Here is a 27823-nt window from a genome sequence, read left to right as displayed (position 1 = left end):
AAATTGCACAGGTTTGCACAAATTTGCACTCACTTGCCGTATTTGCACAGTTGGACTTAACCATGCTGCTAGAGATCTCTTCAATACTTTTCTATAAAATGGTTTTTAACATGATTTTATACATTTACCTGATTTTAAATGTGCAAGTTATTTATTTATGTATTTATACAAAGGCAATTGCACTTTACAATATGTGAGCCAACAGCTCGATTTGTACAAAATCAGTAGCTATGTAGCTAATTATCATGTTATGTATTTTACAGTTATAACAAACCATTCTATTGATATAAGACAAATCTGCGCACAAAAAAAGCGCTTGAATCTTGGTTATATGTTTTCTATGTCTATGGCAATTAACAATGCACTGTCACTTTAAAAATGGGAGAAATGTAAGAGGCACGTCATGTGATCAAGCGCTGCTGAGCCCGAAACGCGCCATGGCGGCATAGCACACGAACAAAAATAAAACGAATTGGGAACAATTAAGTGGAGTCCGTCCCCTTCTTGATCGATGGTGAAGACGATCGTTTGTAAGAATGGTTTGCTGCGATATATATATATATATATATATATATATATATATATATATATATATATCAAAACAACAGTTGCCTGGTGAGAGAGGGCCACGCACAGGTATTTAAATTTCACCTCTTTATTTGATGAAGGAAAGCAAATTCAAAACAGCAGATGTGCCACGCACGAGTAAATGTCCTTCCCAACGCGTTTCATGCAACCAGCATTTCATCAGGGGCTCCGGACATCTGTGCGCAGTGAAAGCGCGGCAGTTTTAGATGTTGGCAATTAAAGGTTTTCACCCCGCCCAGATGGGCGTGGCCACCCGTGTGGCCTGTTGGTAACTGTAGTGCCAGCCTTTTCCTCATGTGAGTCGCCGTGAAATCACTGAATATTGTACCAATTAAAATCCCAAGTGGGTTGCTGTGACAACAGCCGCTGTATGCCCTGCTCGTGACATCCTTCATCGGTAATACCTGACCCAATGTCCTGACACCATGTGGCGCCAAGGCTGGACTGCATAAGCAGCGGAGCTCCTCTCGCGGCTCAGGCTGCGCCGCAAATATCCCAAAACAACAGTTGCCTGGTGAGAGAGGGCCACGCACAGGTATTTAAATTTCACCTCTTTATTTGATGAAGGAAAGCAAATTCAAAACAGCAGATGTGCCACGCACGAGTAAATGTCCTTCCCAACGCGTTTCATGCAACCAGCATTTCATCAGGGGCTCCGGACATCTGTGCGCAGTGAAAGCGCGGCAGTTTTAGATGTTGGCAATTAAAGGTTTTCACCCCGCCCAGATGGGCGTGGCCACCCGTGTGGCCTGTTGGTAACTGTAGTGCCAGCCTTTTCCTCATGTGAGTCGCCGTGAAATCACTGAATATTGTACCAATTAAAATCCCAAGTGGGTTGCTGTGACAACAGCCGCTGTATGCCCTGCTCGTGACATCCTTCATCGGTAATACCTGACCCAATGTCCTGACACCATGTGGCGCCAAGGCTGGACTGCATAAGCAGCGGAGCTCCTCTCGCGGCTCAGGCTGCGCCGCAAATATCCCAAAACAACATTTGCCTGGTGAGAGAGGGCCACGCACAGGTATTTAAATTTCACCTCTTTATTTGATAAAGGAAAGCAAATTCAAAACAGCAGATGTGCCACGCACGAGTAAATGTCCTTCCCAACGCGTTTCATGCAACCAGCATTTCATCAGGGGCTCCGGACATCTGTGCGCAGTGAAAGCGCGGCAGTTTTAGATGTTGGCAATTAAAGGTTTTCACCCCGCCCAGATGGGCGTGGCCACCCGTGTGGCCTGTTGATAACTGTAGTGCCAGCCTTTTCCTCATGTGAGTCGCCGTGAAATCACTGAATATTGTACCAATTAAAATCCCAAGTGGGTTGCTGTGACAACAGCCGCTGTATGCCCTGCTCGTGACATCCTTCATCGGTAATACCTGACCCAATGTCCTGACACCATGTGGCGCCAAGGCTGGACTGCATAAGCAGCGGAGCTCCTCTCGCGGCTCAGGCTGCGCCGCAAATATCCCAAAACAACAGTTGCCTGGTGAGAGAGGGCCACGCACAGGTATTTAAATTTCACCTCTTTATTTGATGAAGGAAAGCAAATTCAAAACAGCAGATGTGCCACGCACGAGTAAATGTCCTTCCCAACGCGTTTCATGCAACCAGCATTTCATCAGGGGCTCCGGACATCTGTGCGCAGTGAAAGCGCGGCAGTTTTAGATGTTGGCAATTAAAGGTTTTCACCCCGCCCAGATGGGCGTGGCCACCCGTGTGGCCTGTTGGTAACTGTAGTGCCAGCCTTTTCCTCATGTGAGTCGCCGTGAAATCACTGAATATTGTACCAATTAAAATCCCAAGTGGGTTGCTGTGACAACAGCCGCTGTATGCCCTGCTCGTGACATCCTTCATCGGTAATACCTGACCCAATGTCCTGACACCATGTGGCGCCAAGGCTGGACTGCATAAGCAGCGGAGCTCCTCTCGCGGCTCAGGCTGCGCCGCAAATATCCCAAAACAACAGTTGCCTGGTGAGAGAGGGCCACGCACAGGTATTTAAATTTCACCTCTTTATTTGATGAAGGAAAGCAAATTCAAAACAGCAGATGTGCCACGCACGAGTAAATGTCCTTCCCAACGCGTTTCATGCAACCAGCATTTCATCAGGGGCTCCGGACATCTGTGCGCAGTGAAAGCGCGGCAGTTTTAGATGTTGGCAATTAAAGGTTTTCACCCCGCCCAGATGGGCGTGGCCACCCGTGTGGCCTGTTGGTAACTGTAGTGCCAGCCTTTTCCTCATGTGAGTCGCCGTGAAATCACTGAATATTGTACCAATTAAAATCCCAAGTGGGTTGCTGTGACAACAGCCGCTGTATGCCCTGCTCGTGACATCCTTCATCGGTAATACCTGACCCAATGTCCTGACACCATGTGGCGCCAAGGCTGGACTGCATAACAGCGGAGCTCCTCTCGCGGCTCAGGCTGCGCCGCAAATATCCCAAAACAACAGTTGCCTGGTGAGAGAGGGCCACGCACAGGTATTTAAATTTCACCTCTTTATTTGATGAAGGAAAGCAAATTCAAAACAGCAGATGTGCCACGCACGAGTAAATGTCCTTCCCAACGCGTTTCATGCAACCAGCATTTCATCAGGGGCTCCGGACATCTGTGCGCAGTGAAAGCGCGGCAGTTTTAGATGTTGGCAATTAAAGGTTTTCACCCCGCCCAGATGGGCGTGGCCACCCGTGTGGCCTGTTGGTAACTGTAGTGCCAGCCTTTTCCTCATGTGAGTCGCCGTGAAATCACTGAATATTGTACCAATTAAAATCCCAAGTGGGTTGCTGTGACAACAGCCGCTGTATGCCCTGCTCGTGACATCCTTCATCGGTAATACCTGACCTAATGTCCTGACACCATGTGGCGCCAAGGCTGGACTGCATAAGCAGCGGAGCTCCTCTCGCGGCTCAGGCTGCGCCGCAAATATCCCAAAACAACAGTTGCCTGGTGAGAGAGGGCCACGCACAGGTATTTAAATTTCACCTCTTTATTTGATGAAGGAAAGCAAATTCAAAACAGCAGATGTGCCACGCACGAGTAAATGTCCTTCCCAACGCGTTTCATGCAACCAGCATTTCATCAGGGGCTCCGGACATCTGTGCGCAGTGAAAGCGCGGCAGTTTTAGATGTTGGCAATTAAAGGTTTTCACCCCGCCCAGATGGGCGTGGCCACCCGTGTGGCCTGTTGGTAACTGTAGTGCCAGCCTTTTCCTCATGTGAGTCGCCGTGAAATCACTGAATATTGTACCAATTAAAATCCCAAGTGGGTTGCTGTGACAACAGCCGCTGTATGCCCTGCTCGTGACATCCTTCATCGGTAATACCTGACCCAATGTCCTGACACCATGTGGCGCCAAGGCTGGACTGCATAAGCAGCGGAGCTCCTCTCGCGGCTCAGGCTGCGCCGCAAATATCCCAAAACAACAGTTGCCTGGTGAGAGAGGGCCACGCACAGGTATTTAAATTTCACCTCTTTATTTGATGAAGGAAAGCAAATTCAAAACAGCAGATGTGCCACGCACGAGTAAATGTCCTTCCCAACGCGTTTCATGCAACCAGCATTTCATCAGGGGCTCCGGACATCTGTGCGCAGTGAAAGCGCGGCAGTTTTAGATGTTGGCTTTCACTGCGCACTGATGTCCGGAGCCCCTGATGAAATGCTGGTTGCATGAAACGCGTTGGGAAGGACATTTACTCGTGCGTGGCACATCTGCTGTTTTGAATTTGCTTTCCTTCATCAAATAAAGAGGTGAAATTTAAATACCTGTGCGTGGCCCTCTCTCACCAGGCAACTGTTGTTTTGGGATATTTGCGGCGCAGCCTGAGCCGCGAGAGGAGCTCCGCTGCTTTTGCAGTCCAGCCTTGGCGCCACATGGTGTCAGGACATTGGGTCAGGTATTACCGATGAAGGATGTCACGAGCAGGGCATACAGCGGCTGTTGTCACAGCAACCCACTTGGGATTTTAATTGGTACAATATTCAGTGATTTCACGGCGACTCACATGAGGAAAAGGCTGGCACTACAGTTACCAACAGGCCACACGGGTGGCCACGCCCATCTGGGCGGGGTGAAAACCTTTAATTGCCAACATCTAAAACTGCCGCGCTTTCACTGCGCACTGATGTCCGGAGCCCCTGATGAAATGCTGGTTGCATGAAACGCGTTGGGAAGGACATTTACTCGTGCGTGGCACATCTGCTGTTTTGAATTTGCTTTCCTTCATCAAATAAAGAGGTGAAATTTAAATACCTGTGCGTGGCCCTCTCTCACCAGGCAACTGTTGTTTTGGGATATTTGCGGCGCAGCCTGAGCCGCGAGAGGAGCTCCGCTGCTTTTGCAGTCCAGCCTTGGCGCCACATGGTGTCAGGACATTGGGTCAGGTATTACCGATGAAGGATGTCACGAGCAGGGCATACAGCGGCTGTTGTCACAGCAACCCACTTGGGATTTTAATTGGTACAATATTCAGTGATTTCACGGCGACTCACATGAGGAAAAGGCTGGCACTACAGTTACCAACAGGCCACACGGGTGGCCACGCCCATCTGGGCGGGGTGAAAACCTTTAATTGCCAACATCTAAAACTGCCGCGCTTTCACTGCGCACTGATGTCCGGAGCCCCTGATGAAATGCTGGTTGCATGAAACGCGTTGGGAAGGACATTTACTCGTGCGTGGCACATCTGCTGTTTTGAATTTGCTTTCCTTCATCAAATAAAGAGGTGAAATTTAAATACCTGTGCGTGGCCCTCTCTCACCAGGCAACTGTTGTTTTGGGATATTTGCGGCGCAGCCTGAGCCGCGAGAGGAGCTCCGCTGCTTTTGCAGTCCAGCCTTGGCGCCACATGGTGTCAGGACATTGGGTCAGGTATTACCGATGAAGGATGTCACGAGCAGGGCATACAGCGGCTGTTGTCACAGCAACCCACTTGGGATTTTAATTGGTACAATATTCAGTGATTTCACGGCGACTCACATGAGGAAAAGGTTGGCACTACAGTTACCAACAGGCCACACGGGTGGCCACGCCCATCTGGGCGGGGTGAAAACCTTTAATTGCCAACATCTAAAACTGCCGCGCTTTCACTGCGCACTGATGTCCGGAGCCCCTGATGAAATGCTGGTTGCATGAAACGCGTTGGGAAGGACATTTACTCGTGCGTGGCACATCTGCTGTTTTGAATTTGCTTTCCTTCATCAAATAAAGAGGTGAAATTTAAATACCTGTGCGTGGCCCTCTCTCACCAGGCAACTGTTGTTTTGGGATATTTGCGGCGCAGCCTGAGCCGCGAGAGGAGCTCCGCTGCTTTTGCAGTCCAGCCTTGGCGCCACATGGTGTCAGGACATTGGGTCAGGTATTACCGATGAAGGATGTCACGAGCAGGGCATACAGCGGCTGTTGTCACAGCAACCCACTTGGGATTTTAATTGGTACAATATTCAGTGATTTCACGGCGACTCACATGAGGAAAAGGCTGGCACTACAGTTACCAACAGGCCACACGGGTGGCCACGCCCATCTGGGCGGGGTGAAAACCTTTAATTGCCAACATCTAAAACTGCCGCGCTTTCACTGCGCACTGATGTCCGGAGCCCCTGATGAAATGCTGGTTGCATGAAACGCGTTGGGAAGGACATTTACTCGTGCGTGGCACATCTGCTGTTTTGAATTTGCTTTCCTTCATCAAATAAAGAGGTGAAATTTAAATACCTGTGCGTGGCCCTCTCTCACCAGGCAACTGTTGTTTTGGGATATATATATATATATATATATATATATATATATATATATATATATATATATATATATATATATATATATCACTTAAAAAACCATAGGTTTCACACATGTTATAGTTAGGTGAACATTTCACTCGTAAAAAAACAATGAAATTCCCCCGTTATAGTTATTTCAGATAACTATAACTCGGGCGCCCGCAATCCACTGCTCATGACGTCACATATTACATCACTCATGATATGGTCAGTGGCATCACTCATGACATCAATGATGACATCATCCTTTTGATAGAGTGGCGGTCGTGCGAGTTATAGTTATCTGAACTAACTATAACGGGGGAATTTCATTGTTTTTTTACGAGTGAAATGTCCACCTAACTATAACATGTGTGAAACCTATGGTTTTTTAAGTGAATTTGCAAGGTTTTTTAAATGCTAATTCCTAACTATAACATGTGTGAAACCTATGGTTTTTTCAGTGAATTTGTACGGTTTTGTAAATGCTAAGTTATGTATTTATTATTATATTTTTTATATATTTATTTTACAATAAACTACATATTAATTTTTTTTTTTCTTTATGGTTTTTTACTGTGCGCGCATGGTGCGTGCACCGTGTGCGCACCCCGTGATTTTTTTAAAAAAAAATTAAAATGTTTTTTTCTGCCTTCGGGGTCCTTCAGAGACCCCCTGACAAAGGCTAGGGGGTCAGGAACTCTCTACCCTGCCCCCTTTTCACATTCGCCACCTTCCTTTTTCACTCTCGCACTCAAAACAAACAAAATGGCGGCCGACACTTCCTGATTTTGACCGATTTCGACCGATTCAAACTTTGACTGACATGTAACCACCAATCAGAATTACGCTCGCGCGAGCGTAATTCTGATTGGTGGTTACATGTCAGTCAACATTCGATTTGGTCAAAATCAGGAAGTGGCGGCCGCCATTTTGTTTGTTTTGAGTGCGAGAGTGAAAAAGGAAGGTGGCGAACGTGAAAAGGGGGCTGGGTAGAGAGTTCCTGACCCCCTAGCCTTTGTCAGGGGGTCCCTGAAGGACCCCAAAGGCAGAAAAAAACATTTAAATTTTTTTTTAAAAAATCGCGGGGTGTGCGCACGGTGAAAAACCATTAAAAAAAAATAATAATAAATACATAACTTAGCATTTAAAAAACCGTACAAATTCACTGAAAAAACCGTAGGTTTCACACACGTAGTTAGGAATTAGCATTTAAAAAACCTTGCAAATTCACTTAAAAAACCATAAGTTTCACACATGTTATAGTTAGGTGGACATTTAACTCGTAAAAGATAACTATAACTCGTGCGACCGCCACTCTATCAAAAGGATGATGTTATCAGTGATGTCAGGAGTGATGCCACTGACCATGTCATGAGTGATGTAATATGTGACGTCATGAGCAGTGGATTGCGGGCGCGCAAGTTATAGTTATCTGAACTAACTATAACGGGGGAATTTCATTGGTTTTTTACGAGTGAAATGTCCACCTAACTATAACATGTGTGAAACCTATGGTTTTTTAAGTGAATTTGCAAGGTTTTTTAAATGCTAATTCCTAACTATAACGTGTGTGAAACCTATGGTTTTTTCAGTGAATATATATATATATATATATTATCTACTGGCGGTCGCCAGTAGATAGTTATAGTTAGGACCGAGTTCCCATAGGAAATCTGAAAATTCTATTTTGAATAACTTTGGCGCCGGTTGACTTATCTTTTTGAAATTTTCAAAACTAATGGGGCGCTCCGCTCAGCTCCTACCCTGAAAGTCTCGGGGTGATTCATCAAGTGGGGGCAGAAAAAAAAGAGGGGTCCCAAAACACGTTTTCCCCATGCATTTTCCCATAGGACCTTTAGTCGAAGGTACAGCCCGAACGGCTGAACAGAATTACTTGAAATTTGGCAAAGAGGTAGTCCTCAGGTCAGGCATGTGCCTTTTGCTTAAATTGTGTCAATCTGTTCAGTAGTTCCTGAGAAAATCAAAAGTAAAATCACATATATATCTGGGCAGAGCCTAACCACACATCTCATCGTGAGATCTGATTGGCTGTCAGCACTTCATCCAAGAAGTGTTGGCAGCCATCTTGGGACCAATATACATGATAGCACCTCATTAAAAAGAATTGCAGTTAATAGAAGGTTTTAAGACTTTACTTACATTATAAATCATTTGTTGATGGTACCATACTCATTTTAGGAATTGTGGTGTGTTCTAAGGTGATTTTACCATGTGAAAAAGCCTTCTCCTGTGATATCATGAATCATGCTTGAGAGAAAACTATTTTCTCATGCTTTTCCCACAGAGGTTTGGAAGGTGATCTATAAGCTAAACTGAGAGCATATTTTCTGTAAATTCACATTATCTTTCTCAGTCTTGTGAGAATGAAGTCTGACATTCTCAGTAAAACATGTACATCCAACAAGGGCAGAGACTGTCAGTTGATTCCGCTGTGTTCTACTGCAGCGTCGCAGAGTGTTCTAAAGAACAACTAGAGCGCTAACAGTCCTACTTATGACAAACGCACGGCACACCTGAAGCCATCTTGGTTGGAATAAAGTGGTAACTCTTAAAACATTTAATTTAAAAAGGAACAAAATGAGGGGGTTCATTTTGCCATAGAAAGTATGATTAGTACTGCAGAAAGAAAAATTAGGGCACATTTTGAGTGACTTCTCAAATCCTCTTCCATTTCATTAAAAAATTCTGACATGCAGACTGAAACATGCACTTTCAATACCAGCAGCAGACTTCCCTGGTGACCAGTACCTTTACTACAGTGATCTAATAAGTAACTAGAGTGCTAACATTCTGAATTTATGGCAAATGTGTGACACATCTGAATGCCTTCTTGATGGAATCAGAGTAAAAAACTGAAAGTATTCCCTACTGAGGAGACTGTAGTAAATGAGGAAATTAGGAAACATCATAAGAAATAAGTCTCCCAAAATGGTCACCAGAGACAAAAGAGCCCAAATGTAGCCCAAATATCACCCAGATGTAGCCCAAGTATACCCCAATGACAGAATGTCCCAGAGTGTTCTAAAGAACAAGTAGAGCGCTAACAGTCCTACTTATGACAAAAGTATGGTACACCTGAAGCCATCTTGATTGGAATAAAGTGGTAACACGTAAAACATTTAATTTACATAGGAACAAAATGAGGGGTTTCATTTTGCCATAGAAATTATGATTAGTTCTGCAGAAAGAAAACTTAGGGCACATTTTGACTTACCAAGTTCAAAATGTTCGCATGTATGGTACATTGGATCATGGTAGGCAGGAGGAATTGGTGTAGGGACATGGACTCAGATAACAGAGGACAGGAGGGACATGGAGAGGTGCACCAAACTGACCCTACAGGGCAGGCATTAGGGTTTGCAGCAGCACAATACACCACACAGCGCATGCAGGACGGGAGTGCAGCACAACAATCCATAGAAAGCAATAGGGAGGGGACAGGACCATGCACATGGACAACAGAGAACAGAGGGGAAAGAGGCAATGGTAGCTAGCTGACCATAATGGACAGACAGGAGAGAAAGCTGCAGCATAACTGACCATAAAGGGCAGGAGGGACGGATCAGGGGCATTACAATGGAACATACAGATTAATGGGAAGGTCTTGAGGCGGAAGCCGGGACCCTTTTAGTAGTGTATGTAGTGTTTGTGACGCGCTTTCAATTATATTTGCACTTGCACCCTATTGATTTTAAGCTGTTTGTGTTTGTTTTTAAATAGTTAAAAATCGTTCCTTACTCTGTAAAGCTTACTTGCTTGCTTCGCTCGTGCTGGGAATCCATTGTCCTCATTTTTATGATTCCTCTTCCACGGTAGCTGATCACGGGGGCAGCCGACTTTAGGCGCCATCTTGGGTGAAGCGAGGTGCTCGCGAGCGGTCTAGTGCTCGGCCACTCCCGCCACACAGGCATAAAAACCCCGAAAAAAGCTCCCTCACTCCTCAACATACAGATTAATGGGAAGGTCTTGAGGCGGAAGCCGGGACCCTTTTAGTAGTGTATGTAGTGTTTGTGACGCGCTTTCAATTATATTTGCACTTGCACCCTATTGATTTTAAGCTGTTTGTGTTTGTTTTTAAATAGTTAAAAATCGTTCCTTACTCTGTAAAGCTTACTTGCTTGCTTCGCTCGTGCTGGGAATCCATTGTCCTCATTTTTATGATTCCTCTTCCACGGTAGCTGATCACGGGGGCAGCCGACTTTAGGCGCCATCTTGGGTGAAGCGAGGTGCTCGCGAGCGGTCTAGTGCTCGGCCACTCCCGCCACACAGGCATAAAAACCCCGAAAAAAGCTCCCTCACTCCTCAACATACAGATTAATGGGAAGGTCTTGAGGCGGAAGCCGGGACCCTTTTAGTAGTGTATGTAGTGTTTGTGACGCGCTTTCAATTATATTTGCACTTGCACCCTATTGATTTTAAGCTGTTTGTGTTTGTTTTTAAATAGTTAAAAATCGTTCCTTACTCTGTAAAGCTTACTTGCTTGCTTCGCTCGTGCTGGGAATCCATTGTCCTCATTTTTATGATTCCTCTTCCACGGTAGCTGATCACGGGGGCAGCCGACTTTAGGCGCCATCTTGGGTGAAGCGAGGTGCTCGCGAGCGGTCTAGTGCTCGGCCACTCCCGCCACACAGGCATAAAAACCCCGAAAAAAGCTCCCTCACTCCTCAACATACAGATTAATGGGAAGGTCTTGAGGCGGAAGCCGGGACCCTTTTAGTAGTGTATGTAGTGTTTGTGACGCGCTTTCAATTATATTTGCACTTGCACCCTATTGATTTTAAGCTGTTTGTGTTTGTTTTTAAATAGTTAAAAATCGTTCCTTACTCTGTAAAGCTTACTTGCTTGCTTCGCTCGTGCTGGGAATCCATTGTCCTCATTTTTATGATTCCTCTTCCACGGTAGCTGTTCACGGGGGCAGCCGACTTTAGGCGCCATCTTGGGTGAAGCGAGGTGCTCGCGAGCGGTCTAGTGCTCGGCCACTCCCGCCACACAGGCATAAAATGGTTCCATGTTGGAGGAGGCGCAGCGGACGGGCGCAGCGGGCGCGCCGGCGGCGCGCCGAAGGCTCGCCAAAGGCAAGCCCGTCTGCGCCTGTCCGCGCCAGCTCCGGGCCTGGGGCCTTGCATGCTGCCGGTGTCCACTCTACCCAAAGGTTAACCTGGTCTAGATCACAGCTTATGGCCTGGAATAAGAATGGGTGCATCCCCCAGGTACGGTGCAACTTGGGCTTGCTCTCCCGTCCTCAGTTTAAATGTAAGCATTGTATCTTCTCTCTTTTAAGTAATAAATCCCCCACACTCACTCTTCCTACTTTATCACGTTGTTACAAGGCCGGCTTAGTGAATTGTCGCTCGCTACCGTGCCACTCAAGTGACATATGGCTCCTACTCTCTGAGATGTCTTGGGATTTACTCTTTCTTACTGAAACATGGATCAAGGACTCTTCCAATCCAGACATTGCTCTGGCCTTGCCCCCTAGCTATCGCCTAACGGGTATTAGCCGTGAGGGAGGCAAGACTGGTGGTGGAATTGCTGTTATTCTACGGGATAACTTAACTATCACCTCTAGGAAAATTCCCAATCTAGGACCCATAGAGGCTCTCTATTTTTCTATTCTAGATGTCTCTACGTCCATTTTTTCCGGCGTTCTTGCATACTGTCCTCCTAACACTGCCCAGCCTGCAATGTCTTCACTCCTGGCATCCATTGCAGACCTCTCTCTCAAACACCCACATTTTACGGTACTAGGTGATTTCAATCACCATGTTGATGTACTTGATTGTACACGCGCTATAAACCTCTTAGAATCTATGCAAGGATTGAATCTTCCTCAAAAAGTTACAGGCCCCACTCATTCGGCAGGACATACTCTTGATCTAATTTTCTCCAGTTGGGTTGATCTTAATGTGTTTACACCTATGCCCCTCACTTGGTCTGACCATTACCTGATTCCGTTTGAAATATTCAGCTTTAATCCACCTAAGCTGCACCCTACCATCAGAGATCAGGGCAGAAAATGGCATAAAGTCACCAGTCTAACCCTGGAACATTTGTTTAGGAGCAGTTCTGATCCCCTTGTGGATGATCTCAATGCAATGGCATCTATGTTTAACAAAGATCTTACTGCCGCCATCGAACAAATTGCCCCGATGCAGATTCTTTCTTCCCGTCGTTCTAAACCCTCAGCCCCCTGGTTTTCAACGCTTCTACGTGATAGCAGAAGTAAATGTAAAAAATTGGAACGCGCTTGGCGTCGATTTTACGACCTAGAATCCAAACACCTCTACAGATCCGCTCTCAAAGAGTTTCACAAACTTAAACGCACAGTCATGCAACAGTACTATGCGGATAAAATCAAAAGTGCTGAAAACTCCACCAAGGCCATCTTTGATATTGTTAAGGAGTTTGCAAACCCCTCTGTTTTGGCAGCTCCGGTCATTCCTAGCCAGTCACTCAGCGATGGCCTGTCAGATTTCTTTCATGAAAAAATCATGAACATTACAGCAACTATTCAACAGTTCCCCATACAATCTATTCCAAACAATGTGCTTGACACCGCGTGTGTAGAAATATTTACTTCTTTCAAACCTTTGTCAGAAGATAAAGCCTTGTCTCTGTTCCTTAAATGCAAATCTGGATCCCCGCTTGACCCGGCCCCGGCACGGATTCTGAATGAAATTGCCCCGCTTATAATTAAATCTTTGCTAGTCATTTGGAATTCTTCCCTGCAATCAGGCATTTTTCCCTCCTCGTGGAAATACGCGATGCTGTTACCTATCCTAAAAAAAACGGGTGCTGACCCTTCATGTTTCGGCAATTACCGACCCATCTCACTTCTCCCTAAACCAGCAAAAGTACTAGAGAAGGCGGTACATGAGCAACTTTCTGAATATCTAGAAACAAACAATCTGCTCTATGATACCCAGTCTGGATTCAGGCCAAATTTTAGTACTGAGTCAGCCCTACTTGAAGCAACGGAATCAATTCGCGAATGTGTGGATAGAGGAGAGGAGGCCATGCTGGTTCTCCTCGACCTATCCGCAGCATTCGATACCATCTCTCATGCCATTTTGCTTGATCGTCTTCGGGAAGTGGGCATAGGAGGTACCCCTTTGACTTGGGTGAAATCATTTTTGTCGGGCAGATTCCAACAGGTTGCCCTAGGGTCCTTTATTTCCATGCAGAAACCACTACTTTGGGGGGTGCCGCAAGGATCTGCCCTGAGCCCCCTTTTATTCAATGTGTATCTCAGGCCATTGGCAAAGCTGATCGAATCTTGGGGCGTCAGAGTGATCTTTTACGCCGATGATACGCAGCTTGTGTTCTCATTTAAGGACCACTCTGACAGCTCTTTTGCTAATTTTCGCCAATGCCTAGCTAATATTGCCTCCTGGATGTCTATTAATAACCTAAAGCTAAACGCAGACAAAACGGAGGTCCTCTTTTTCAATCAAAAAGCTGCCATTCCTCCAAACACCTGGTGGCCCTCTGAATTGAATCCTCCACCTACGCCAGTTCACGCTGCCCGCAACTTGGGTTTTCACTTCGATACAGCACTTTCTTGTAAAACTCAAATCAATAAAGTAGTATCCTCCTGCTTCGGAAAACTCAGAATGATTAAAAAAATCATTCCTTTCTTACCTCTTGAGTCCCGAAAAACAGTAGTCCATGCTCTAATAACTTCCCATCTGGACTACTCGAACAGTCTGTTTATGGGGGCTCCTGCATATCTCATCAACCGCTTACAGCTAGTACAGAACTCGGCGGCTAGGCTCATTTGTAATACCCCATACCGCCATTCTATTTCACCCTATCTGACGAAGCTGCATTGGTTGCCTGTGAGATATCGAATTCAATTCAAAGCCCTTGTTCTTGCCTTCAGAGCTCTTAATGGTCGAGGCCCTGCATATTTAAGGCACAGACTGAGGTTCTCCCAGAGTTCCCGGAATCTCAGATCCAACCATCTTCGCCTGATGTTCTGCCCCCGATTCCGTCTGACACGTATTGGCGGCAGAGCCTTTGCCGTAGCCACCTCCAAGCTCTGGAATCGATTGCCATTGGAACTCAGATTCTTGTCTTCTGAACCCATATTCCGTAGGAAATTGAAGACCTGGTTCTTCTCTTGCCTTTAATCACATGCTTTTCTCAGTCTCCACCTTCCCTGACGTTCTCATTTCTCTTGTTGTCAGCGCCGGGACACCCCCGTCGGGGGTAGCTGTGCGCTTTATAAACTTCTAAATAAATAAATAAATAAATAAATAAACAGACAAGCCAGGAGGGAGAGAATAGTGGTCTGCACATGGAAACAGAGGGCTGGGGGCAAGGGGGCAGGGCAGGAGCAGCAAGATGCCCATGGAGGTCAGGCAGGTTGGGCACTAGAAAAAAGACACACCATGGAGAGCAACAATGAGACTATGATGGCATACACACAGACCATGGAGGAAAGGTGGGAGGGGTTCAGGGGCAGCTAGCTGACCACACAGGGAAGGTGGGAAGGGCCATGGCAGCACAGAAGACCATGCATGGCAAGCAGGAGGGTTAGTGGCAGCACAATGGCTATGATGGGGAAGAAGGAAGGTGCAGGGGCATGCACAAAGGGCCATGGAGGATAGAAGGGAGGGTCAGGACCTGGGCACAGACAAGAGAGTTCAGGGAAAGGGGCCTCACAACAGACCGTGCGGGGAAGGCAAGAGGAGCAGTTGCAGCACAACAGACCAGGGAGGGCAGAAGGGTGTGGCAGTAAAATGGACCATGGAGGACAGGAGGAAGGGGATAGGGGCATGGCATGTGGACAGGCAGGGTGGAGGTGGCAGGGACAGGTTACAGTCATCTGACAATTCTAGGCAGGTGGGAGGGGAGTGGCAGCTCAACAGAACACTCAGAGTAGATAGGAGTGGCAGGTCTATGGAACATGGTGGGCAGAAAGGATGGAGCAGGGTCATGCACAAAGACATCGGAGGGCAGGGGGAAGGAGAATAGGGGCAGCAAGCTAAGCACAGAGGCTAAGCAGGAGGTCAATGATGGCCCATAGAATTGGGCAATGGAGGGCAGGAGGAGTGGACTGGTACATCATGCTAAATGGAGGGCAGTGGCAGCACATCAGACCATGCATGGCAGGAGGGAGGAGGCTAGTCCATGGATTCAGACAATAGAGGATAGGGATGAGGTGGATGGGGCAGCAAGCTAACTGTTCAGAGAAGGTGGGTATTAGGAACTTTATTGTTTTTAAAATGTGTGTCTGTGCGAACTACTTAAAATATGAACAAGTATGCAGCATAATCTCACTTTTATTCAGGAAGAAGAGGACGTTTGTGACTGTGACTCCGGGCTCACTTGGCAGAAACACCCCCTGACCCTCCACCCCCATCGCAAAATGTAATGCCCGTGAAAAGGGTAGGTGGACGCAGAGTTATATAGAACATAGTCCTGAGAGCACGATTGAAAATGAAAATAGATATAGTATATGGTATAAACTATGCACCAAAAAGTGTGATATAAGATGAACCGGGTGTGAAATATAATATGCAATACATTGTGCGCAATGACAGATTCATTGGAGAGCGCGAGATAGCACAGGCACTAGCGCGTGCTATGCGATATGCGCCTTGGAGTGTAATATGCACAGGGCAGTGTTGTGTAACCTAACTAGTCTCTAAAGTTGTAATATAAAATATGTGCTGGGGAGTGTAACGTTGCATATGCACTGTGACAAAGATATGGATCCCAGATTGTATTATGTATGGCATAGCGCTGTGCATTATATCATAGGCATCGAGGAAGGCACGTTAGATGGGGCAATATAATCCGTGCGAAGGCAAGTGTGGCATGACATATTCACGGGGTGGTGTTACAGTGCACATGGGCTAGAGAGTGTCATAGCATACGCACTAGCTGGTGGAATACAACACAGAGGTGTGAGGCACTCGGCGGGCACTGGTGGGTGTAACACAGCATTGGGCTCAGCCAGGAGCACGCTGTGACTCTCAAGTGAGGTTCTTCTCCTTTCCAGACGGTAAAATAAAAAGTATTACACATCCGGCGGTGGATGTGTGTTTTATTAACCATGAGGGGGTTTCTTGCATAGTTTGGTCGAATTTTTGTCGAATCCCCTTTGAATGCCTTGGTGTGCATTTATATTAAATGAGCCCGTCAATAGCTACCCATGTTTGTATAAATAAACAACAAGTGTATCTACTTGGAGAGGACCCACCAGCGGGGGTGCCGGGATTAGGCACGGTAGGGCGTCAGACACGTCAGAGCTTCACTAGCGGTGTAAATACATTCCATGTGGATTCATTCTATGCATAGTCACCTTTTAATGAATATCACGCAAATCGTCATGGTGATAGGTAAATACGGTTTGTCCAGCATGTCCTAGGTGTTTCTATAAATATATATATTTTTTAAATAATAAAAAACAAAGGCCGGCCCCGGGGCATAGGGTCCCCGAGGCCATAAGTGGCCTGAGGAGGGGGGCAACGCAGCTCCCCTTCTAAAGAATAAAAAAACCAAAAAGGCCATGACCCGGGGGTTGGGGTCCCCGGGGCCGATTAAGGCCTTGGGAGGGCCAAATTATTTTTTTCAACAAAAAAGATTAGGGTGCAGGCCCTGGGGGATGGGGTCCCCAGGGCCAGTAAATTAGAAAAAGAAGGGGGGGCCACACAGCCCTCCTTCTTAAAAAAATAAAATAAATAAAAGACCGGCATTGCGCCGGAGTCCATGCCCCCTCCTTGCAGCACTCTGCAAACGCGCCCCCTGGCCAGTTGTGAGTTGGGGAATTAATTCCCCTTCAATACTGAGGGTCCCTGAGGGCCAACTAGCCCAACAGTTATCTCCAGTATGCGCCAGGGAGCTGCGTTGCAGACAGGTGCTCTTAGGCCACGCCCCTTTTTACACCTCTATGCAACGCAGCTCTGTGGCGCTTACTGGAGGTACCTAGTGGGCTAGTTTGACCCTAGGGACCCTTAGGATTCAAGGGGACTTAATCTCTTAACTTAGAACGGCCACAGGGTGCGTTTACACAGTGGTGAAGGGAGGGGACGGGGCCTGAGGTGACGTGTGCAAACACGCCCTGTGGCGCGTTTTAAGTTCGGGAAATAATTCTCTTTCAATCCTGAGGGACCCTGGGGGCCAACTAGCCCACCAGGTGCTTCCAGTAAGCGCCACTGCTCTGCGTTGCAGAGAGGTGGTGCAGGCCGTGCCTCTTTTTACACCTGTCTGCAATGGCGCTTACTGGACGTACCTAGTGGGCTATTTTGCCCCTAGGGATCCTCAGGATTCAAGGGGACTTAATCTCCCAACTTAAAAAACGGCCACAGGGCGTGTTTACACAGTGGGGAAGGAAGGGGACGGGGCCTGAGGTGACGTGTGCAAACACGTCCTATGGCGCGTTTTAAGTTGGGAAACTATTCCCCTTCAATCCTGAGGGCACCTGGAGGGCTAACTAGCCCACCAGTTGCTTCCAGTAAGCGCCACTGAGCTGCGTTGCAGAGAGGTGGTCCAGGCCGTGCCACTTTTTACACCTCTCTGCAACGCAGCTCTGTGGCGCTTACTGGAGGTACCTAGTGGGCTAGATGGACCCTAGGGACCCTCAGGATTCAAATGAACTTAATCTCCCAACAAAAAATGGCCACAGGGCGTGTTTACACAGTGGTGAAGGGAGGGAACGGGTCCTGAGTTAACGTGTGCAAACAAGCCCTGTGGTGCGTTTTAAGTTGGGGAAATAATTCCCCTTCAATCTTGAGGGACCCTGGGGGCCAACTAGCCCACCAGGTGCTTCCAGTAAGTGCCACTGCGCTGCCTTGCAGAGAGGTGGTCTAGGCCGTGCCCCTTTTTACATCTCTCTGCAACGCAGCTCTGTGGTGCCTACTGGAGGTATCTAGTGGTCTAGTTGGACCCTAGGGACCCTCAGGATTCAAGGGGACTTAATCTCCCAACTTAAAACGGCCACAGGGCATGTTTATACAGTGGGGAAGTGAGGGGACGGGGCCTGAGGTGACGTGTGCAAACACGCCCTGTGGCGCGTTTTAAGAGGTAGTTTTAATCCCGTGCCCTATTATATACTAGGGGCTTACAGAGGAGGTCATGCTGATCACAGGGGAACACCAACGCATAGTGTTCCCTAGTGTATGTAGGTGTTTTCACTGTATTCTGAGTGTCTTTTAACATAGCACTGGCTCTAGGACTGGTTAGTCAGACTCAGTTACCACCAGTATCCGACTGAAAAAGTTGAGGGTAGAGGATGATTTTGCAACAAGGCTTCTTTCTGCTCTTCTGTTTGTTCTTTCTGCACGTTATCCTTCTTCCTGCACTTTTCTTCGTCTTTGAGGACTTCTGTTGCTTCTTTCTGCATTTCTTTTTTTTCTTTCTGTGCGTTTTTTCTTCTTTCTTCACATGTCCTATCTCTGTAGGCATAGTTAGAAATTAGCATTTAAAAAACCTTTGAAATTCACTGAAAAAACCATAGGTTTCAGGCACGTTATAGTTAGGAATTAGCATTTAAAAAACCTTAGAAATTCACTGAACAAAACCATAGGTTTTCACTCGTTTGTTTGAAAATTTTAGTTTCTATTTTTGAATGTGTGTATCAAAGGTGATATTAGGGGGAGAGGAGGTCTGCCTCTCAATCACAAGGATGATGTCATCAGTGATGTCATTTGAGATGTCATCAGTGATGTCATGAGTGATGTCACTGACCATGTCATGAGTGATGTAATATGTGATGTCATCAGCAGTGCATTGCGGGCGCGCGAGTTATAGTTAGCTGAACTAACTATAACGGGGGAATTTCAATGGTTTTGTACGAGTGAAAAGTCCAGCTAACTATAACGCCCCTGAAATCTATGGTTTTTTCAGTGAGGTTTCAGGGTCCCTCAGAATTGAAGGGGAATTATTTCCCCAACTTAAAACACGCCACAGGGCGTGTTTGCACACGTTAACTCAGGCCCCGTCCCTTCCCTTCACCACTGTGTAAACACACCCTGTGGCCGTTTTTAGTTGGGAGATTAAGTTCATTTGAATCCTGAGGGTCCCTAGAGTCCAAATAGCCCACTAGGTACCTCCAGTAAGTGCCACAGAGCTGCGTTGCACGGCCTGGACCACCTCTCTGCAACACAGCTCAGTGGCGCATACTGGAAGCACCTGGTGGGCTAGTTAGCCCCCAGGGGCCCTCAGGATTGAAGGGGAATTATTTCCCCAACTTAAAGCGCGCCATAGGGCGTGTTTGCACACGTCACCTCAGGCCCCGTCCCCTCCCTTCCCCACTGTGTAAACACACCCTGTGGCTGTTTTAAGTTGGGAGTTTAAGTCCCCTTGAATCCTGAGGGTCCCTAGGTGTAAAAGCCCACTAGGTACGTCCAGTAAGCGCCATTGCATAGAGGTGTAAAAAGGGGCACGGCCTGCACCACCTCTCTGCAACGCAGAGCAGTGGCGTTTACTGGAATCACCTGGTGGGCTAGTTGGCCCCCAGGGTCCCTCAGGATTGAAAGGGAATTATTTCCCCAACTTAAAACGCGCCATAGGGCGTGTTTGCACACGTCACCTCAGGCCCCGTCCCCTCCCTTCATGACTGTGTAAACGCACACTGTGGCCGTTCTAAGTTGAGAGATTAAGTCCCCTTAAATCCTAAGGGTCCCTAGGGTCAAACTAGCCCACTAGGTACCTTCAGTAAGCGCCACAGAGCTGCGTTGCATAGAGGTGTAAAAAGGGGTGTGGCCTCAGAACACCTGTCTGCAACGCAGCTCCCTGGCACATACTGGAGATACCTGTTGGGCTAGTTGGCCCTCAGGAACCCTCCGTATTGAAGGATAATTAATTCCCCAACTTACAACTGGCCAGGGGGCGTGTTTGCAGAGTGCTGCAAGGAGGGGGCATGGCCTCCGGCGCGATGCCGGTCTTTTATTTATTTTATTTTTTTAAGAAGGAGGGCTGTGTGGCCCCCCTTCTTTTTCTAATTTATTGTCCCTGGGGACCCCATTCCCCAGGGCCTGCACCCTAATTTTTTTTGTTGAAAAAATACATTTGGAAGGGGGCCACGTGCCCCCCTCCCAAGGCCTTAATCGGCCCCGGGGACCCCAACCCCCGGGTCATGGCCTTTTTTTTTTTTATTCTTTAGCAGGGGGGCTGCGTTGCCCCCCTCCTCAGGCCACTTAGGGCCCCGGGGACCCCATCCCCCGGGGCCAGCCTTTGTTTTTTATTATTTAAAAAAAATATATATTTATAGAAACACCTAGGACATGCTGGACAAACCGTATGTACCTATTGCCATAACGATTTGTGTGATATTCATTAAAAGGCGACTATGCATACAATGAATCCACGTGGAATGAATTTACACCACTAGTGAAGCTCAGACGTGTCTGACGTCCTACTGTGCCTAATCCTGGCGCCCTCGCTGGTGGGTACTCTCCAAGTAGACACCCTTGTCGTTTATTTATACAAACATGGGTAGCTATTGACGGGCTCATTTAATACACACGCACACCAAGCCATGCAAAAGGGATTCGACAAAAATTCTACCAAATTATGCAAGAAACCCCCTCACGGTTAATAAAACACACATCCACCGGCGGATGTGTAATACTTTTTATTTTACTCTCTGGAAAGGAGACAAACCTCACTTGAGAGTCACAGCATGCTCCTGGCTGAGCCCAATGCCGTCTTACACCCACCAGTGCCCGCCGAGTGCCACACACCTTTGTGTTGTTTTCCACCAGCTAGTGCGTATGCTATGACACTCTCTAGCCCATGTGCACTGTAACACCACCCCGTGAATATGTCATGCCACACTTGCCTTCGCACGGGTTATATTCCCCCATCTAACGTGCCTTCCACTATGCCTATGTTATAACGCACAGCGCTATGCCATACATATTACAATCTGGGATCCATATCTTTGTCACAGTGCATATGCAACGTTACACTCCCCAGCACATATTTTATATTACAACTTTAGAGACTAGTTAGGTTACACAACACTGCCCTGTGCATATTACACTCCAAGGCGCATATCGCATAGCACGCGCTAGTGCCTGTGCTATCTCGCGCTTTCCAATGAATCTGTCATTGCGCACAATGTATTGCATATTATTTTTCACGCCCCGGTTCATCTTATATCACACTTTTTGGTGCATAGTTTATACCATACACTATATCTAGTTTTCATTTTCAATCGTGCTCTCAGGACTATGTTCTATATAACACTGCGTCCACCTACCCTTTTCACGGGCATTACATTTTGCGATGGGGGGTGGAGGGTCAGGAGGTGTTTCTGCCAAGTGAGCCCGGAGTCACAGTCACAAACGTCCTCTTCTTCCTGAATAAAAGTGAGATTATGCTGCATGCTTGTTCATATTTTAAGTAGTTCGCACAGACACACATTTTAAAAACAATAACGTTTTTAATACCCACCTTCTCTGAACAGTTAGCTTGCTGCCCCATCCACCTCCTCCCTATCCTCTTTTGTCTGAATCCATGGACTAGCCTCCTCCCTCCTGCCATGCATGGTCTGATGTGCTGCCACTGCCCTCCATTTAGCATGATGTACCAGTCCACTCCTCCTGCCCTCCATTGCCCAATTCTATGGCCCATCATTGACCTTCTGCTTAGGCACTGTGCTTAGCTTGCTGCCCCTATTCTCCTTCCCCCTGCTCTCCGATGTCTTTGTGCATGCACCTGCTCCATCCTTTTGGCCCACCATGGTCCATGGACCTGCCACTCCTATCAAGAGCTGCCACTTCCCTCCCACCTGCCTAGCATTGTCAGATGACTGTAACGTGTCCCTGCCACCTCCACCCTGCCTGTCCACATGCCATGCCCCTATCCCCTTCCTCCTGTCCTCCATGGTCCATTTTACTGCTACACCATTCTGCCCTCCCTGGTCTGTTGTGCTGCAACTGCTCCTCCTGCCTGCCCCACGTGGTCTGTTGTGAGGTCCATTCCCCTGAACTCTCTTGTTTGTGCCCAGGTCCTGACCCTCCCTTCTATCCTCCATGGTCCTTTGTGCATGCCCCTGCACCCTCCTTCTTGCCCATCATAGCCATTGTGCTGCCACTAACCCTCCCACTTGCCATGCATGGTCTTCTGTGCTGCCATGGCCCCTCCCACCTTCCCTGTGTGGTCAGCTAGCTGCCCCTGACCCCTTCCCACCTCCCTCCATGGTCTGTGTGTATGCCATCATAGTCTCACTGTTGCTCTCCATGGTGTGTCTTGTTTCTAGTGCCCATCCTGCCTGACCTCCATGGTCATCTTGCTGCTCCTGCTCCCTTGCCCCCAGCCCTCTGTTTCCATGTGCCGACCCCTATTCCTTCCCTCCTGGCTTGTCTGTTCCATTGTAATACCCCTGCTCCATCCCTTCTGCCCTTTATGGTCTGTTATGCTGTAGCTTTCTCTCCTGTCTGTCTATTATTGTCAGCTAGCTACCATTGCCTCTTTCCCCTCTGTTCTCTGTTGTCCATGTGCATGGTCCTGTCCCCTCCCTATTGCTTTCTCTGGATTGTTGTGCTGCACTCACGTCCCGCATGCCCTGTGTGGTGTATTGTGCTGCTGCAAACCCTGATGCCTGCCCTGTAGGGTCAGTTTGGTGCACCTTTCCATGTCCCTCCTGTCCTCTGTTATCCGAGTCCATGTCCCTACCCCAATTCCTCCTACCTACCATGATCCAATGTACCATACTTGAGAACATTTTGAACTTGGTAAGAGGGAGATTTTGGAAAAAAACTGAGGTATTGATTTTCCCCTTTGAGTTACATTGAAAAAGAGGAGATTGTAGACAGGAGACAGATCAAATAAAGCCCATTTGAGCTAAAAAACATTGGACGTTTCCTGGCTGAAACGGATCTGTTGGCTTGTATGGTTGAACTACCACTGCCTCTTCCTTCTGCCCACAATGGTCTATTATATTGCCACAGCCTCTCTTGCGAGTCCTGTATTGTTGGTTTGTTGCCCCTGACCCCCTTTCCGCTGCCCTCCTTAGTCTGTTGTGCTGCCACTGCCCTCCCTGCTACCCAGTGTGGTCAAATTGTTGCCTCTGCACTCTCCTACCTGCCTTCAATTTCCAGAGTCCGTGCCCCTGGCCTCTGCCTCTCAACAGTATCCCAATGAACAACTAGATTGCTAACATTCTATATTTATTACAAAATTGTGGAACGCCTGACGTCATCTTGATGTAATCAAAACTGCAATACCTAGAGCATTTCCTTTAGAAATTACATATATGAGAGGGTCTTATTTGCATAAAAATTATGGTTAGTGCTCTAAAAAACTAAAATGAGGACAAATTTTCTGAGTTTTCAAATAGCGACAAACAACTTTTAAATTATTTGTAATCTTTATGTTTTTTTATCCAGTTGACCACTTGATTAAATGTTGCACTTAGGGGAGAGGATGTGGTGTTACTTCCAGAGCTGCAGACTTTGCAACTGGGGAACCAGGTTGGAGTTTCTGCTTCAGCTCAACAGTCTGTGATTCTGGTCAAATTACTTAATCTCCCCATGTCTACAACCAAAATGAATTTGATCTTGTGTGATGTAACCAATGCTCATGTAAAGCACTCCAATACCTGACAAGTCTGCACTATATAAAACTGCAAATACACAAAAAATAAGTGTTTTGCACACTTCTGTCATTGGGCTACATGTGGGCTACATCTGGGTGATATTTGTGCTGCATTTGGGCTCTTTTGTCTCTGGGAGATTTCTTTGTTATGAAGTTTCCCAATTTCCTCATTTACTGCAGTCTCCTCAGTAGGAAATGCTTTCAGTTTTTTACTTTGATTCCATCAAGAAGGTATTCAGATATGTCACACATTTGCCATAAATTCTGAATGTTAGCACTCTAGTTGCTCATTAGATCACTGTAGTAAAGCTACTGCTCACCACGGAAGTCTGCTGCTGGTATTAAAAGACAAGTGCATCTTTCAGTCTGCATATCAGAATTTTTTAATGAAATAGAAGAGGATTTGAGAAGTCATTCAAAATGCACCCTAATTTTTCTTTCTTCAGCACTAATCATACTTTCTATGGCAAAATGAACCCCCTCATTGTGTTCCTTTTTAAATTAAATGTTTTAAGTGTTACCAGTTTATTCCAATCAAGATGGCTTCAGGAGTGCCATACTTTTGTCATAAGTAAGACTGTTAGCGCTCTAGTTGTTCTTAAGAACACTCTGGGACATTCTGTCATTGGGCTATATTTGGGCTACATCTGGGTGATATTTGGGCTACATTTGGGCTCTTTTGTCTATGAAGTTTCCTAACTTCCTCATTTACTGCAGTCTCCTCAGTAGGAAATACTTTCAGTTTTTTACTTTGCTTCCATCAAGAAGACATTCAGATGTGTCACTCATTTGCCATAAATTCTGAATGTTAGTACTCTAGTTGCTCATTAGATCACTGTAATAAAGCTGCTGCTCACCAGGTAAGTCTGCTGCTGGTATTCAAAGTGCATGTTTCAGTCTGCATGTCAGAATTTTTTTATGAAATAGAAGAGGATTTGAGAAGTCAAAATGTGCCCTAAATTTTCTTTCTGCAGCACTAATCATAATATCTATGGCAAAATGTACCCCCTCATTTTGCTCCTTTGTAAATTAAATGTTTTAAGTGTTACCACTTTATTCCAATCAAGATGGCTTCAGGTGTACCATACTTTTTTCATAAGTAAGACTGTTAGCGCTCTAGTTGTTCATTAGAACATTCTGGGACATTCTGTCATTGGGCTACACTTGGGATACATCTGGGTGATATGTGTGCTACATTTGGGCTCTTTTGTCTCTGGTGGCCATTTTGGGAGACGTATTTGTTATGAAGTTTCCTAATTTCCTCATTTACTACCGTCGCCTCGGTAGGAAATACTTTCAGTTTTTGACTTTGATTCCATCAAGAAGGCATTCAGATGTGTCACACATTTGCCATAAATTCAGAATGTTAGCACTCTAGTTGCTTATTAGATCACTGTAGTAAAGCTACTGCTCACCAAGGAAGTCTGCTGCTGGTATTGAAATTGCATGTTTCAGTCTGCATGTCAGAATGTTTTAATGAAATAGAAGAGGATTTTAGAAGTCACTCAAAATGTGCCCTAATTTTTCTTTCTGCAGCACTAATCATACTTTCTATGGCAAAATGAACCCCCTCATCGTGTTCCTTTTTAAATTAAATGTTTTAAGAGTTACCACTTTATTCCAATCAAGATGGCTTCAGGTGTGCAATCCGTTTGTCATAAGTAGGACTGTTAGCACTCTAGTTGTTCTTTAGAACACTCTGGGAAGCTGCAGTAGAACACAAATGAATCAACTGACAGTCTCTGCCCTTGTTGGATGTACATGTTTTACTGAGAATGTCAGACTTTATTCTCACATGACTGAGAAAGATAATGTGAATTTACAGAAAATATGCTCTCAGTTTAGCTTATAGATCACCTTCCAAACTTCTGTGGGAAAAGAGAAAACAGTTTTCTTTCAAACGTGATTCATGATATCACAGCAGAAGGCTTTTTCACATGGTAAAATCTCCTTAGAACACACCACAGTTCCTAAAATGAGTATGGTACCATCAACAAATGATTTATAATGTAACTAAAGTCCTAAAACCTTCTATTAACTGCAAAGCTTTTTAATGAGGAGCTATCATGTATATTGGTCCCAAGATGGCTGCCAACACTTCTTGGATAAAGTACTGACAGCCAATCAGATCTCACGATGAGATGTGTGGTTAGGCTCCGCCCAGATATATCTATCTATTTAACTCAAATTTTTTCAGGAACTACTGAACGGATTTACACCATTTAAGCAGAAGGCATGAGTCTGAACTGAGGACTACCTCTTTGCCAAATGTGGTGTAATTCCGTTCAGCAGTTCGGGCTGTAGCTGCGTCAACAGGTCCTATGGGAAAATGCATGGGGAAAACGTGTTTTGGGACCGCCCTTTTTTCTCAGCCCCTGCTTGATGAATCACCGTGAAATTTTCAGGATAGGAGCGGAGCGGAGCTGGCCAAAAGTTTGGAAAATTTCGCAAAGATTCATCTATAGGTGCCAATGTTATTCCAAATAGAATGTTGTGGATTTCCTATGGAAAATAGGTCCTAACTATAACTATCTCCTGGCGACTGCCAGTAGGTAATATATATATATATATATATATATATATATATATATATATATTACCTACTGGCGGTCGCCAGTAGGTAGTTATAGTTAGGACCCCTTTTCCATAGGAAATCCGCAACATTCTATTTTGAATAACTTTGGCGCCGGTCGATGAATCCTCGCGAATTTCTCAAAATAGGTGGGGCGCTACGCTCCGCTCCTACCCTGAAAGTCTCGGGGGGATTCGTCAAGCGGGGGCTGAGATAAAAGGGGGGTCCCAAAACGCGTTTTTCCCATGCATTTTTCCATAGGACCTTTAGACAGAGCTACAGCCCGAACGGCTGAACAGAATTACTAGAAATTTGGCAGAGAGGTAGTCCCTATGTCAAGGAAGTGCCTTTTGTAGGTTTGGTGTAAATCTGTTCAGTAGATTCTGAGAAAATAGCCTTTAAATCAATATATATATCTGAGCCCGCTTACGGTACGCTTACCGTACGCTTACCGTACGCGTACGGTCGCGTGCGCGAGCGCGATTCTGATTGGCTCTTAGATCTTAGTAAACATTCGAATCGGCCGAAACCAGGAAGCGGCTTCCGCCATTTTGTCTCTCGCACTGAGTGTTATTTATCAAACATGATGCCCAAAAACATGTTACGGGGCTGTTTTGACAACTCCCTCCCACATAGTCATGTTGAGGGAGTCCCCAAACATCCCCCAAGAGCAAAAACGGTTTTATTTTTTTTTCGGCAATTTCGCCGAGTACGCTTACCGTACGCTTACCGTAAGCGTACGGTAAAAAATAGAAATAAAAAAAACACTATCCACACTTACCCCACCCCCTGTGCTTTTGGTGGCCGTAGGCCACCAAATGTACAGGGCTTATTAGATCAGTAAAAAAACTATATTTTGGCAACATGAAATTATAAAATCGAAATAAAAAAAACACTATCCACATTGACCCCACCCCCTGTGCTTTTGGTGGCCCAAGGCCACCAAATGTACAGGGCTTATTAAAGTTGATAAAAACCGTGCACGGAACGCACTGCGTTAAGTGGGCGCGCACGCCTCGAATGGCGTAAAGTAACTTAGCATTTAAAAAACCGTACAAATTCACTGAAAAAACCATAGGTTTCACACACGTTATAGTTAGGAATTAGCATTTAAAAAACCTTGCAAATTCACTGAAAAAACCATAGGTTTCACACATGTTATAGTTAGCGGAAATTTTACTGATAAAAAACCAATGAAATTGCCCCGTTATAGTTAGTGCTGGCAACTATAACTCACGCGACCGCAATCTTCTGCTGATGAAATATGTGTCTTTATTAAAAAAAATATTTGTAATATATGTATAGCTAAAAATGTATGGAAGAAGACAT

The sequence above is a fragment of the Triturus cristatus genome, chromosome 4_2, assembly GCF_964204655.1.
Source record: "Triturus cristatus chromosome 4_2, aTriCri1.1, whole genome shotgun sequence".
Taxonomy (NCBI): domain Eukaryota; kingdom Metazoa; phylum Chordata; class Amphibia; order Caudata; family Salamandridae; genus Triturus; species Triturus cristatus.
The sequence above is the reverse complement of the archived record's forward strand: the minus strand, read 5'-3'. Positions refer to the sequence as shown.